Source organism: Eleutherodactylus coqui, chromosome 6, assembly GCF_035609145.1.
Source record: "Eleutherodactylus coqui strain aEleCoq1 chromosome 6, aEleCoq1.hap1, whole genome shotgun sequence".
Classification (NCBI taxonomy): Eukaryota; Metazoa; Chordata; class Amphibia; order Anura; family Eleutherodactylidae; genus Eleutherodactylus; species Eleutherodactylus coqui.
Window position 1 is genome coordinate 90,824,319 of NC_089842.1, and position 10,667 is coordinate 90,834,985.

General features: G+C 42.3%; 1 long non-coding RNA gene across 1 annotated transcript; it reads left to right on the plus strand.

Annotated features, from left to right (window-relative positions):
• Positions 1-1,343: 1,343 nt before the first annotated feature.
• LOC136631392 (uncharacterized) lies at positions 1,344-10,667 on the plus strand. Its single transcript, XR_010793010.1, has 3 exons — positions 1,344-1,414; positions 8,162-8,211; positions 10,634-10,667. It is a non-coding gene; the product is annotated as an uncharacterized lncRNA (long non-coding RNA).

Consider the following 10,667-nt stretch of genomic DNA (forward strand, 5'->3'; position numbering starts at 1 on the left):
CCTGTCGGACTCTTGCCTTTCCAGGCTACCAGCCTCCACTCTGCTTGGGTGAGTCCAGGGGTGTCATCCCTGTTGGACTCTTGCCTTTTTAGGCCACCAGCCTGCAGCACCTCCCTATGCTGCGCTGGCCCTCTCTCAGGTATTGAGGTTAGGGGCGTCACCCTGTAAACCTCTGGCCTTCTTGGTCTGCACCAGACCCTGGGCTAGCAGCCCTCCCTACCAGCTCCACTGAGCTGTCTCTTTCCCTCTTGTCTTTGGCAGGAACCGGCTTTTATCTGGTTCCTGCTCCACCCCTTGGTTAACCCTCGCACCAGGAGTCCTGTCTACTTTATATATATATATATATATATATATATATATATATATATATATATATGTATATATATATATATATATACACTTTATATAATATATATATTTCCCCGAAAATAGTAAGACCTACCCCCCAATAATCAATACTCACCTGGACTGCGGCGTCCCGATGGTCTCTGGCGGCGCTGCGGCAAACTGCTAAGTCCTCTCCGTCTGCTATCTCAGCTTCTTCTGGTGACGGGGCTTTGAACACCGCGGCTCCAGCAAAGCGAGATGAGCCAATCACAGCCATTCAGTGAAGAAGCTCAGCTCTGAGACGAGGAGGACACAGTTAACCGCAGCGCCGCCAAAGACCATCGAGAGGCATCAGGACACTGTGGACCAAGTGAGTATAAGGCCTCCCACCCCAAAAATAAGACACTGTGCCCTTTTTGGGGCAAAAATTCATATAAGACAGTGTCTTATTTTTGGGAAAACATGGTAAGCAATCTCCAGCTGTGACATTGAAAATGAATGGAGCAGCAGCGCGAATGAATAACCACAGCTCCATTCCATACCCTTTCTCACTGCCGGTGTGCAGTAAGCCCACAATGAGAAAAAAGGGGGAATATGGGACCCTGTTCTCGGAATCGATGAGGTCTCAGTAGTGAGTCCTTCACCACTCAAGATTTTATCACCAATCATATTGATACATGATAAATGTTAATTCTAGTACAACCTTTCATGTGATGAGGAACCCAGTGACCCCCCGCACTGCTACTGTCTCTGTATATGTGAATGTGACTGCAGATAAGGTTATAAGGAATTTGGTAAATCAGTCAGCAGTTTCATACTATTCTAATACAATCACATTGTATTATTGCTGCAAGATCTGGACAACCCCCCACCCCCACCCCATTCTTGTTGTTCTACTAAACCAAATGTATATGACCCCAGAATAGAGGGATCAGTAACGTGACACCGAAATGTCTTTTTCTAGAAATGATGCCTGGACATTACAGTACCCTTGCACTTGGCCTTGCCTCTGCCATAATCCTGGGAGTTGTTCTAATTGTTGGAAGTATCTGCTTATACAAGAAATTCTCAACAAGGAGGCTGAACGGTAAGAGAAGATACTGATTAACCCTCTCCAATCCACTGTCTGACGTCTAAAGACATTATGATTTAATGCTGCACAGCTTCGATGTTGGAAGACATCCACCAGGGTTCTCTTACTGTATATTGCCAGCCTCTCTGCTATCAGAGCCTAATTGGAAAATCTGAGTCCACAAACCTGAAATGTACGGACAGTACCACCACAAGTGCATTACAGTTCCCTCTGATAAGCCACACCTCTAACAGTTTTAGTGGGGGGATATTTTGTTGAGTTTCTGGGACGTAAGACACTATCGGTGTTCGTTTCTATTTGGGTTTGTAAATATATTTCCCATTTCTTTTTTATGGGAGCTAACGGATCTTGTGTGTAGGATATTAAAATTTGGTAACACCCCGAAATTCCCTTGTTGGATCCTTGAGTGGAATTCAACTAGGCCTCTACTTTTGAGGGGACATTGACTCTAGTGAGGGAGGGGAAATTTTGTAATAGGTGACAGCTTTGAAAGTACTTGAATAAATCTGTTCTAGGATTTTTAAAAATAGATACAAGATCTGGAGATGTAATGAAACCCTGGTCCATCCAAAGTTGATGCAGATAGTGAAGAGATACCATGAGTTCTTAACTTTCCTAATTCAGCTTTGATCAAGGGGATTAAAGGTTCAAAATTTGCTTCAAATAATTTTGACGTGGAGGAGGTTAAAGAAATGCCTATGCACGATATGGAGTTTTTGGCCCAGATAAATTTATATAAATTGGTAAAGTGGGTAACTAAGGACTTCTTAATTCCTAGGTTAAGTTTTTGTAACTTTGAAATATTGATTTTGTAGTATGAAATTTTAGAGAAATTATCAATTATTTTGGAGACAGAAGATAGAGAAGTGGCTGGGTTTGAGAGTGCAAGAATTACATCATCCGCAAAAAGTCTTATTCTGTACTCCCTTTCCCCTACTTTGATTCCGTCGATATTTTGCGAGAGTCTAATATGGCTTGCAAATGCTTCCATACCTAGGGCAAAGATTAATGGTGACATGAGACAACCCTGTCTAGTACCGTTGCTTATTGTAAATGGTTTAGATATGAAGCCGGAAGAATATACTGAAGCATTGGGAGATGAGTAGAGGGACATAACTGCTGATAATAAATTACTGTGAAATCCAATTTTTTTGAGAACAGAATGTAAGTAACCCCATTCATTTGTGAGACAATATGGCCCGGGACATTTGTTGGATTTTAACGATGTAATGGAGTCTAGTATTTCTGTGATGGAGGTCTCTTTATTTAGAAATTCTATTTTAGAGGAGGATAAGAAGAGGAGGGAGATATCTCCTAAAAATGTATCTATAAGTATTTGATTTGGGTGTGTGATAGATGGATCTTTTATTAAGTTGTATAAAGAGCTGTAGTATTTAACAAATTCCACTGATATTTCTCGAGGATTCATAATCTTGTTGCTTTGGGAGTTTACTAGATAAGGGATCCTAGATTTGAGTTATTTGGTTTTAATTTTATTAGCAAGGAATTTGGAAGCTTTATTACCTTGGGCGCATTGAGACAGTTTAGCTTTACGGAGGTGAAGTTTGTATTTGTTTTGTAATAGTGAATGGAGTTCAAATCTGAGTTTTTTAAAGTGCCCTTTAAAGTCTCATGTGAATGTTGCTTTTTGTTTTTGGTTTCAAGAACTATTATGGAATTTAAAAGATTGTCTATCTCTAATACGGTAATCTTTGACAGTTTTCAGTAGCTGTTTGTTTTAGGAAGTGACCTATTATTACTGCTTTGTGGGCATTCCATATTGATGTGATTAAAACTTCCTCTGAGTCATTTAGCCTAAAATATTCTGTGAGAGTGTCTTGAACGTGGTGTGAAAATATAGTATATATTGAGGAGAAAATTATTAAGCCTTCAAGGTGAAGGAGTGAAATTGTATTTTTCTTTGATTGTGATGGATACGGGGGCATGGTCTGACCAGGATATCAAATCAATATGGGAAGAGCTGACCCTTTGTAGGAGCCATCTATCTACAAGGAAAAAATCAATATGAGAGTACACCTTGTGTGGATTAGAGTTAAAAGAGAAATCTCTCTCATTGGCATGCTGGATTCACCACACATCATACAGCCCTTCCTTAAAATTCAAGTTTTGGATATCTTGAGCTTTATCAGATGATCCAGAGGGATTTCTATCCAGGGCCGAGTTAGGGACAATATTAAAGTCCCTGAAAATAATAGCAGCCCATTGTCAGACATTATTGAAATGCTCTAATGTTTTAGGAAGAAAAGTAGACTGTTTGACATTTGGGCAATATAGGGTCAATATAGTGTATGGAGAACCATTGATTACACACAACAGTATAATGTGTCTACCATCATCATTCAAAAAAAGCCTTAATACATTCAAATGCCAGCGCGTTTTTAACAGCAATAAGAACCCCTCTTTTTTTGTTTATGGCATGTTTGAAAAATATATGTGGGAAAGTGCTATTTCTGATTCTGATTTCATCTATGGCATTTAGATGAGCCTTCTGTGCACAGAAGATATCGCAACCCTGGTTTTTATGTTCCTTCCAAAAAGGGAGCATTTGTTTAGATTATTTCGTCCTTTAACATTTAAAGAACAAATTTTAAATACCATGATGATTTTTTTTTTTTTAATTGAAACCAGCGGTGATCTCCAGTGCACAGGATTAGACCCCTCCATCGTCCCTTAATATGCCTTCTTTAATATAAGCATAAGGACTGACTTCTGGGATATTTCGGAATCTGATGTTATTTCTCCTTGACCTATCCTCCAAATCAGCTAGTTTGAGTTTCATGAATGTGGTATCATCTTCCATTCTGTTGTGTGTGTCCACAAGGGAATTGTGGGCTACTACAAACTCCTCCATCTTCTCCTCAAGGTGTTTCGTACATTCTCCAGTCGCTATGACATCTGTGTGTATGGCTGAAACCGCATCTCTTATATCGTTTTTAGAGATGAGCGAGCATACTCGTCCGAGCTTGATACTCGTTCGAGTATTAGGGTGTTCGAGATGCTCGTTACTCGAGACGAGTACCACGCGATGTTCGAGTCACTTTCATTTTCTTCCCTGAGAAATTTGCGCGCTTTTCTGGCCAATAGAAAGGCAGGGAAGGCATTACAACTTCCCCCTGCGACGTTCAAGCCCTATACCACCCCCCTGCAGTGAGTGGCTGGCGAGATTAGGTGTCACCCGAGTATTAAAATCTACCCGCCCGCGGCTCGCCACAGATGCATTCTGACATAGTTTAGGGAAAGTGCTGTTGATGCCGGAGCTGCTATAGGGAGAGCGTTAGGAGTGATTTTAGGCTTCAAGAACCCCAACGGTCCTTCTTAGGCCATATAAATCGCAGATCGCACCTATGTGCGATCTACGATTCCTGTTCTCTTCTCTATATGCGCTCAATGGGGCCGGCGGCAGCAGCGCCGACCCCATTGAGAACATATAGAAGACAAATCATTCTTCTCTGCCACAGCTGTAACAGCTGTGGCAGAGAAGAACGATGTTTGCCCATTGAATTCAATGGAGCCGGCAATACAGCAGGTTCCACTGAAAGGAATGGGCTGCCGGCGATCGCGGGATGAATTGTCGGGAAGGGCTTAAATATATAAGCCCTTCCCTGCAATTCATCCAGAAATGTGTAAAAATAAAAATATATACCGTATATACCGGCGTATAAGGCGACGGGGCGTATAAGACGACCCCCCAACTGTCACCTTATATGCCGGGAATACAGCAGAGCAAAGAATAAAAATCATTACTCACTTCCCCCGGCGTTCTGCGGCGGTGCTGCAGGCTGTCGCTCCCTCCTGGTCCCCGGCAGAGCATTGCTTTCTGGACGCAGGGCTTGAAATCCCCACCTCCAGAAAACACACGTGCCTTCAGCCAATCACAGCCAATGACAATGATGTCATTGAATGGCTGTGATTGGCTGAAGGCACGTGTGTTTTCTGGAGGCGGGGATTTTAAGCCCTGCGTCCAGAAAGCAATGCTCTGCCGGGGACCAGGAGGGAGCGACAGCCTGCAGCAGCGCCGCAGAACGCCGGGGGAAGTGAGTAATGATTTTTATTCTTTGCTCCGCTGTATTCCCGTGTATAAGGTGACAGTTGGAGGGTCGTCTTATACGCCCCGTCGCCTTATACGCCGGTATATATTTTTATTTTTACACATTTCTGGATGAATTGCAGGGAAGGGCTTATATATTTAAGCCCTTCCCGACAATTCATCCCGCGCACGCTGGCAGCCCATTGCTTTTAGTGGAACCTGCTGTATTGCCGGATCCATTGAATTCAATGGGCTAACATCGTTCTTCTCTGCCACAGCTGTTACAGCTATGGCAGAGGAGAACGATCTTTATGCTGACAGTGCGGGGGGGGGGGGGCACTCTTGCCGCTATTGTGGCTTAATAGTGGGACCTGTGAACTTGAGATGCAGCCCAACATGTAGCCCCTCGCCTGCCCTATCCGTTGCTGTGTCGTTCCCACCACTTTCTTGAATTGCCCCGATTTTCACAAATGAAAACCTTAGCGAGCATCGGCGATATACAAAAATGCTCGGGTCGCCTATTGAGTTCAATGGGGTTCGTTACTCAAAACGAACCCTCGAGCATCGCGAAAATTTCGTCCCGAGTAACGAGCACCCGAGCATTTTGGTGCTCGCTCATCTCTAATCGTTTTGTATACATTCTTTTAGATCTTGAAACATAGATTTTAGCATACCAGTTGATAAGGATCTGACATAGAGGAGGAAGATATACCATGTTTTCCCGATAGTAAGACCTACCTCGATTTTCGGGGGAGGCTCGAAATATAAACCCTCCCCCAAAAATAAGCCCTAGCTAGACTACATGTTAATAAAAACAATACTCACCTATCCTCGTCATTCCTGTCCTTGCGCTGGTCTCCGCTGCTGCTGCATGCTGCTGCATCCCCCTGCAAGCCGACAGAGCAGTTCTCCCTGGAAGCGGGGCTTGAATACCCGCCTCCAGGAAGTTAGTGCTCTGATGGATTAATCGAGCGCCACATCAGCCAATGAGAGCCGGTGCTTGATTAACTAATCATAGCCATTCAATGTCATTCAATGAAGAAGGAGGAAGGGCTGCATGGAGCTGTTATCTGCCATCACTGCTCTAGTGCTTGGCCCCCTACTGTGTATCAGCACTGATAAATTGTCCTAGCACCCATCCTCCTTACCTTGATCCAGCTGCTGTGTCCAGGTATGTGATCCTGCTGCACTGGCTTTGGCTTGTTATTGGATTATACAGGCTCTGGGTTGTTGTTCCAGTGGATGCTTCTAAAATTCAGGTCCTAGCTTCTCCCCTCTCAGCAGGCCCAAGAGACTGTGAAAGTCCTTTTCTATTGCCCAGCTGCTTCTTAGGGTCTTCCACAGGTAGTCCACAAAGGTGTAGGTCTGGGAAACAGGCAAAGACCTGTTGTTTTTTTTTACTTTTTTCTGCTATGTCTGCTTCTCACTGTGACTGCTCTCTTTGATGGCTTAGCCACGCCCCCCTCGCTATAGATTTTAAAATGCACAGCATGTCTTTCATTACGGTGGTTAGTTCCACTGAATTAACAATGGGGCGAAGCCATGTGTGGATCTGCTGACATCTTGTAGCATGTGGTGTCCTAGGTTTTTGATGTATACTAATGCACAGTGTGCATCACATCATCAGACAAGTGGTGCGGCCATCTTTGTTTGTTCAGGACCGGAGGGCCACTTTAAATCTATTGAAATTGGAGCTTTGTATCAGAAAGCAGAGCAGTGAAAGTGATAATTATATATTTTGAAAATTGATCAAAACAGAATTTTGGACTTAAAAATTGGAGATTAATTTTCTAGTGATTTATAAAGATGATTATTCAGTCACTTAGAGAAGAACTTAGGAAGGATATGTTTGTTATAGTAAATAAAGAGTTGGCAAAACTAAACTTCCCCAACTCAGAAGCCCCTGAAGGGCTTTCTGCTGTACTAAAGCCGAACGCACACAGCCGGGTTGGATTCCGACTGCAAGATCTCACAGCAGAATCAGACCCCGTGCCCCGGCAGTGACCCCTGCATACCTGTCATGTTGTCTTCTCTCTCCTCTGGGGATGTGCCAGCTGGCGCACTGCCACACGTGTGCAGTGCAGAGAATGACATGCTATTGCGCAGGCGATGATGCTGAGCCACAGCGACTCGCTGTGGGGTGGGCGGCTTCCATTGACTGCAAAGGAAGCCGTCCAAGCAAAGCTGTGCAAGGCTCGCACTAGGATAGGACATGGTGCGATTTTTTTTTTTTTTTGCCCACTTGCCGGAAATCGCAGTTTATTTTCACTTCATTTGGAACAACAGAACATCCTCCGGAGACCTCTGAGTAGGGAAAATTGAATTTTGCCACTTTGTACTTATATTCCCTATGAAATAATTCTGGAGATCCTTTTTTAAAAACTGTGTTGGGCCGTTCCTCTGTTATCTCCTACAAATCTATGAATAAACTGACAACTGGATGTTAGCATTCTCTTTATCAAAAGGGTGTGTCCGTGTGACAAAGGGGAATCGTATTACCCAGTTGTCAGTTTATTCCTAAATTTCTGGGAGAGATAACAAAGGAATGATACAATACAGAGCTGTAAGAAAAATATATTCTAGAATTGTTGTTTCACAGGGAATACAAGTATTTATAAAGCAGACATGCAAGTAGAGCGGACAGGTCTTCTATAAATGATAATTTCTTATGATGTCTTGTGATCTCTCCCCAGAGTCTTTGGAGAATAGACAGAAAGACATCCCTCTTTATGAAAATGTGCAGGTACAGTATGTGAAGATGTCACAACACATGGATGCTGCAATACTGCCATAGAAACAGAAATACATTTAAGGTTGGTTTCAGATGAGTGTATTATGGGTACATTTCTGCAACCACAATATGGACGTATATCCCAGCCGGACCACAAGGTTTACTGACTGGAATTCGGAGCATCTTAGGGACCTAGGATGCTCCCAGTTCGGGCCGGGACATACGTACATGTTACAGACACAGAAATGTTCCCTTAATACGCTTGTCTAAAACCTGCCAAATTGTTTATCAAATTTCCATATTGTCCATCTAGTCTAGCACTTCACTCTCCAACTCTGAGACCATTATTACAGATAGCGAGAACCAACTGGAAAACAAGACCCTATTATTTCTGTATTTTCTATAAAGAACATAGTTATATAGTTTTCATAGTTAGGGCGGATTAAGACGAGTGTTTTTTTTCCCCTCCTATACTGTTGTTATAATCATGGCAGTATAACGGGACGAAACAAACCCACTGATCTCTAGGGGATTTCAGTGGTTTTGTTTTCACCACCTTTTTTCCCGGGAAGGACTATGTGGGAGAAGATCCGGCAGCTCCTGACTTCCCGCCTCTTTTTTCAAACTCCTGCGCTCTGGCGCTGAGTTTGAATTGCCAGTGAAAGAGAAGAAATCTCCCTCATTCAGGCGCAACTATGCTCTGTACTGTCAAGCGTATTTGCGCCTATGGCCATGTGAATCTGCCGTTAGTGGGTTAGGATAAAAAATGACCTGATATGAACATGGGCAAAATCCACATTGTAAAAAAATCTGACATGAATTTAAGTTGAAACTGTAGCAGGAGCTCTGTGTTTAAACACAGATTTCTGCTGTGGATTTGCATTATTGCAGCAGTAAATACACATGCAGATTAGACGGGTTAATCTATATGCAGAAAACACGATGCAGATTTTACACGGAATCCGTGTCAAGAGGTGACATATCGCAATTTTTTTTCAATAACGCAGAATTCAAATTATAGTAACGTAGCATGTTAGCCCGAAAAAAGACATGTCCGTCCAGTTCAGCCTATTTCCCCCCATTGTTGATCCAGAGGAAGGCAAAAAACCCCAAAGAGGTATAAGACAATTTTCCCCATTTAAGGGGGAAAAAAATCCTTCCTGACTCCAATCTAGCAATCAGAATAACCCTTGTATCAACACATGAAGTAATCAGTGACTATAACATATACTATTTTATCGCTCAAGAAGGACATCCAGGCCCCTCTTGAACTCTTTTATCAAATTCACCATAACCACATCCTCAGGAAGAGAGTTCCATAGTCTCACTGCTCTTACAGTAAAGAACCCCCTTATGCGTTGATGTAGAAACCTTCTTTCCCTTGTAGAGGGAAGCTTGTTACAGTCACAGCTTGTTACAGTCACAGTCCTGGGTAGAAATAGATGGTGGAACAGATCTCTGTACTGACCCCTGATATATTTATACATAGTTATTAGGTCACTCCTCTTTTTTCTGAGCTAAATAACCCCAAATTTATTAACCTCTCTGGGTATTGTAGCCCGACCATTCCATTTATTACTCTACTTTTCACCTTTTGAACCTGCTCAAGCTCTCCCTAGTCCAGTCTAGAACTTACCTCCTCGTAGAAGCTGACAAGACTGGTTTGACAGGAGTGAACCCTCATAAACCCATGCTGATTTGGAGATGCACAGGAAAACCGAGAAAGCCCAGCATTAGGTAAAAAGCTTTCGGTCAATAACAAACAATCTAAACAGACACGGAGCATGTGCTGTCCCTGTTCCTCCATGTCTGTTTGGATTGTTTAATAAATACTGAAAGCTTTTTACCCAAATGCTGGGCTTTCTCCGTTTTCCTGCGCATCAGTTGTAGTTTCCAGCCAGTCCTTGTGTGGGTGCGACTGCAGAGGAGCTGGTTTCTGGTTTACATTTCTCATGCTAATATGAAGTTATATAACTATTTACCTTGAATTTGTCTATTTTAATCTTCCTGGGTTACACTGTTGACATTTAGTGGAGAGTTTATGTTATCACTCTGCATTTTATTTCCTCTGTAAGTACACTAGAGAAAAAAAACTATTTAATAGATTTGCTTTCTTCTCATCAACCTCTATTATTTTTCGTACATTATTTATTAAAGGGCCAACACTTTCAATATTTATCTTTTTACTGTATATAATTGAAGAAAAGTTTAGGGTTAGGCCGTCTGCACACATCACTTATATCAATGTTACAATTACACATAAAAAGTTTCATTCCATTTCGAAAACTCCTTCTAGGTGATAGATTTGCATTTTTTTATTGGAAATGTAAAGAAATTTATGCCGTCATGGGAATTTTCTTACTGACTTCTTCCACCTATATTACGTGTTTAATTGATATGTCATTTCTATTTCCACCTTTCTTTACCTTTGCAGGCACCACAGGTTAAGGAAGAATCATCATATATGG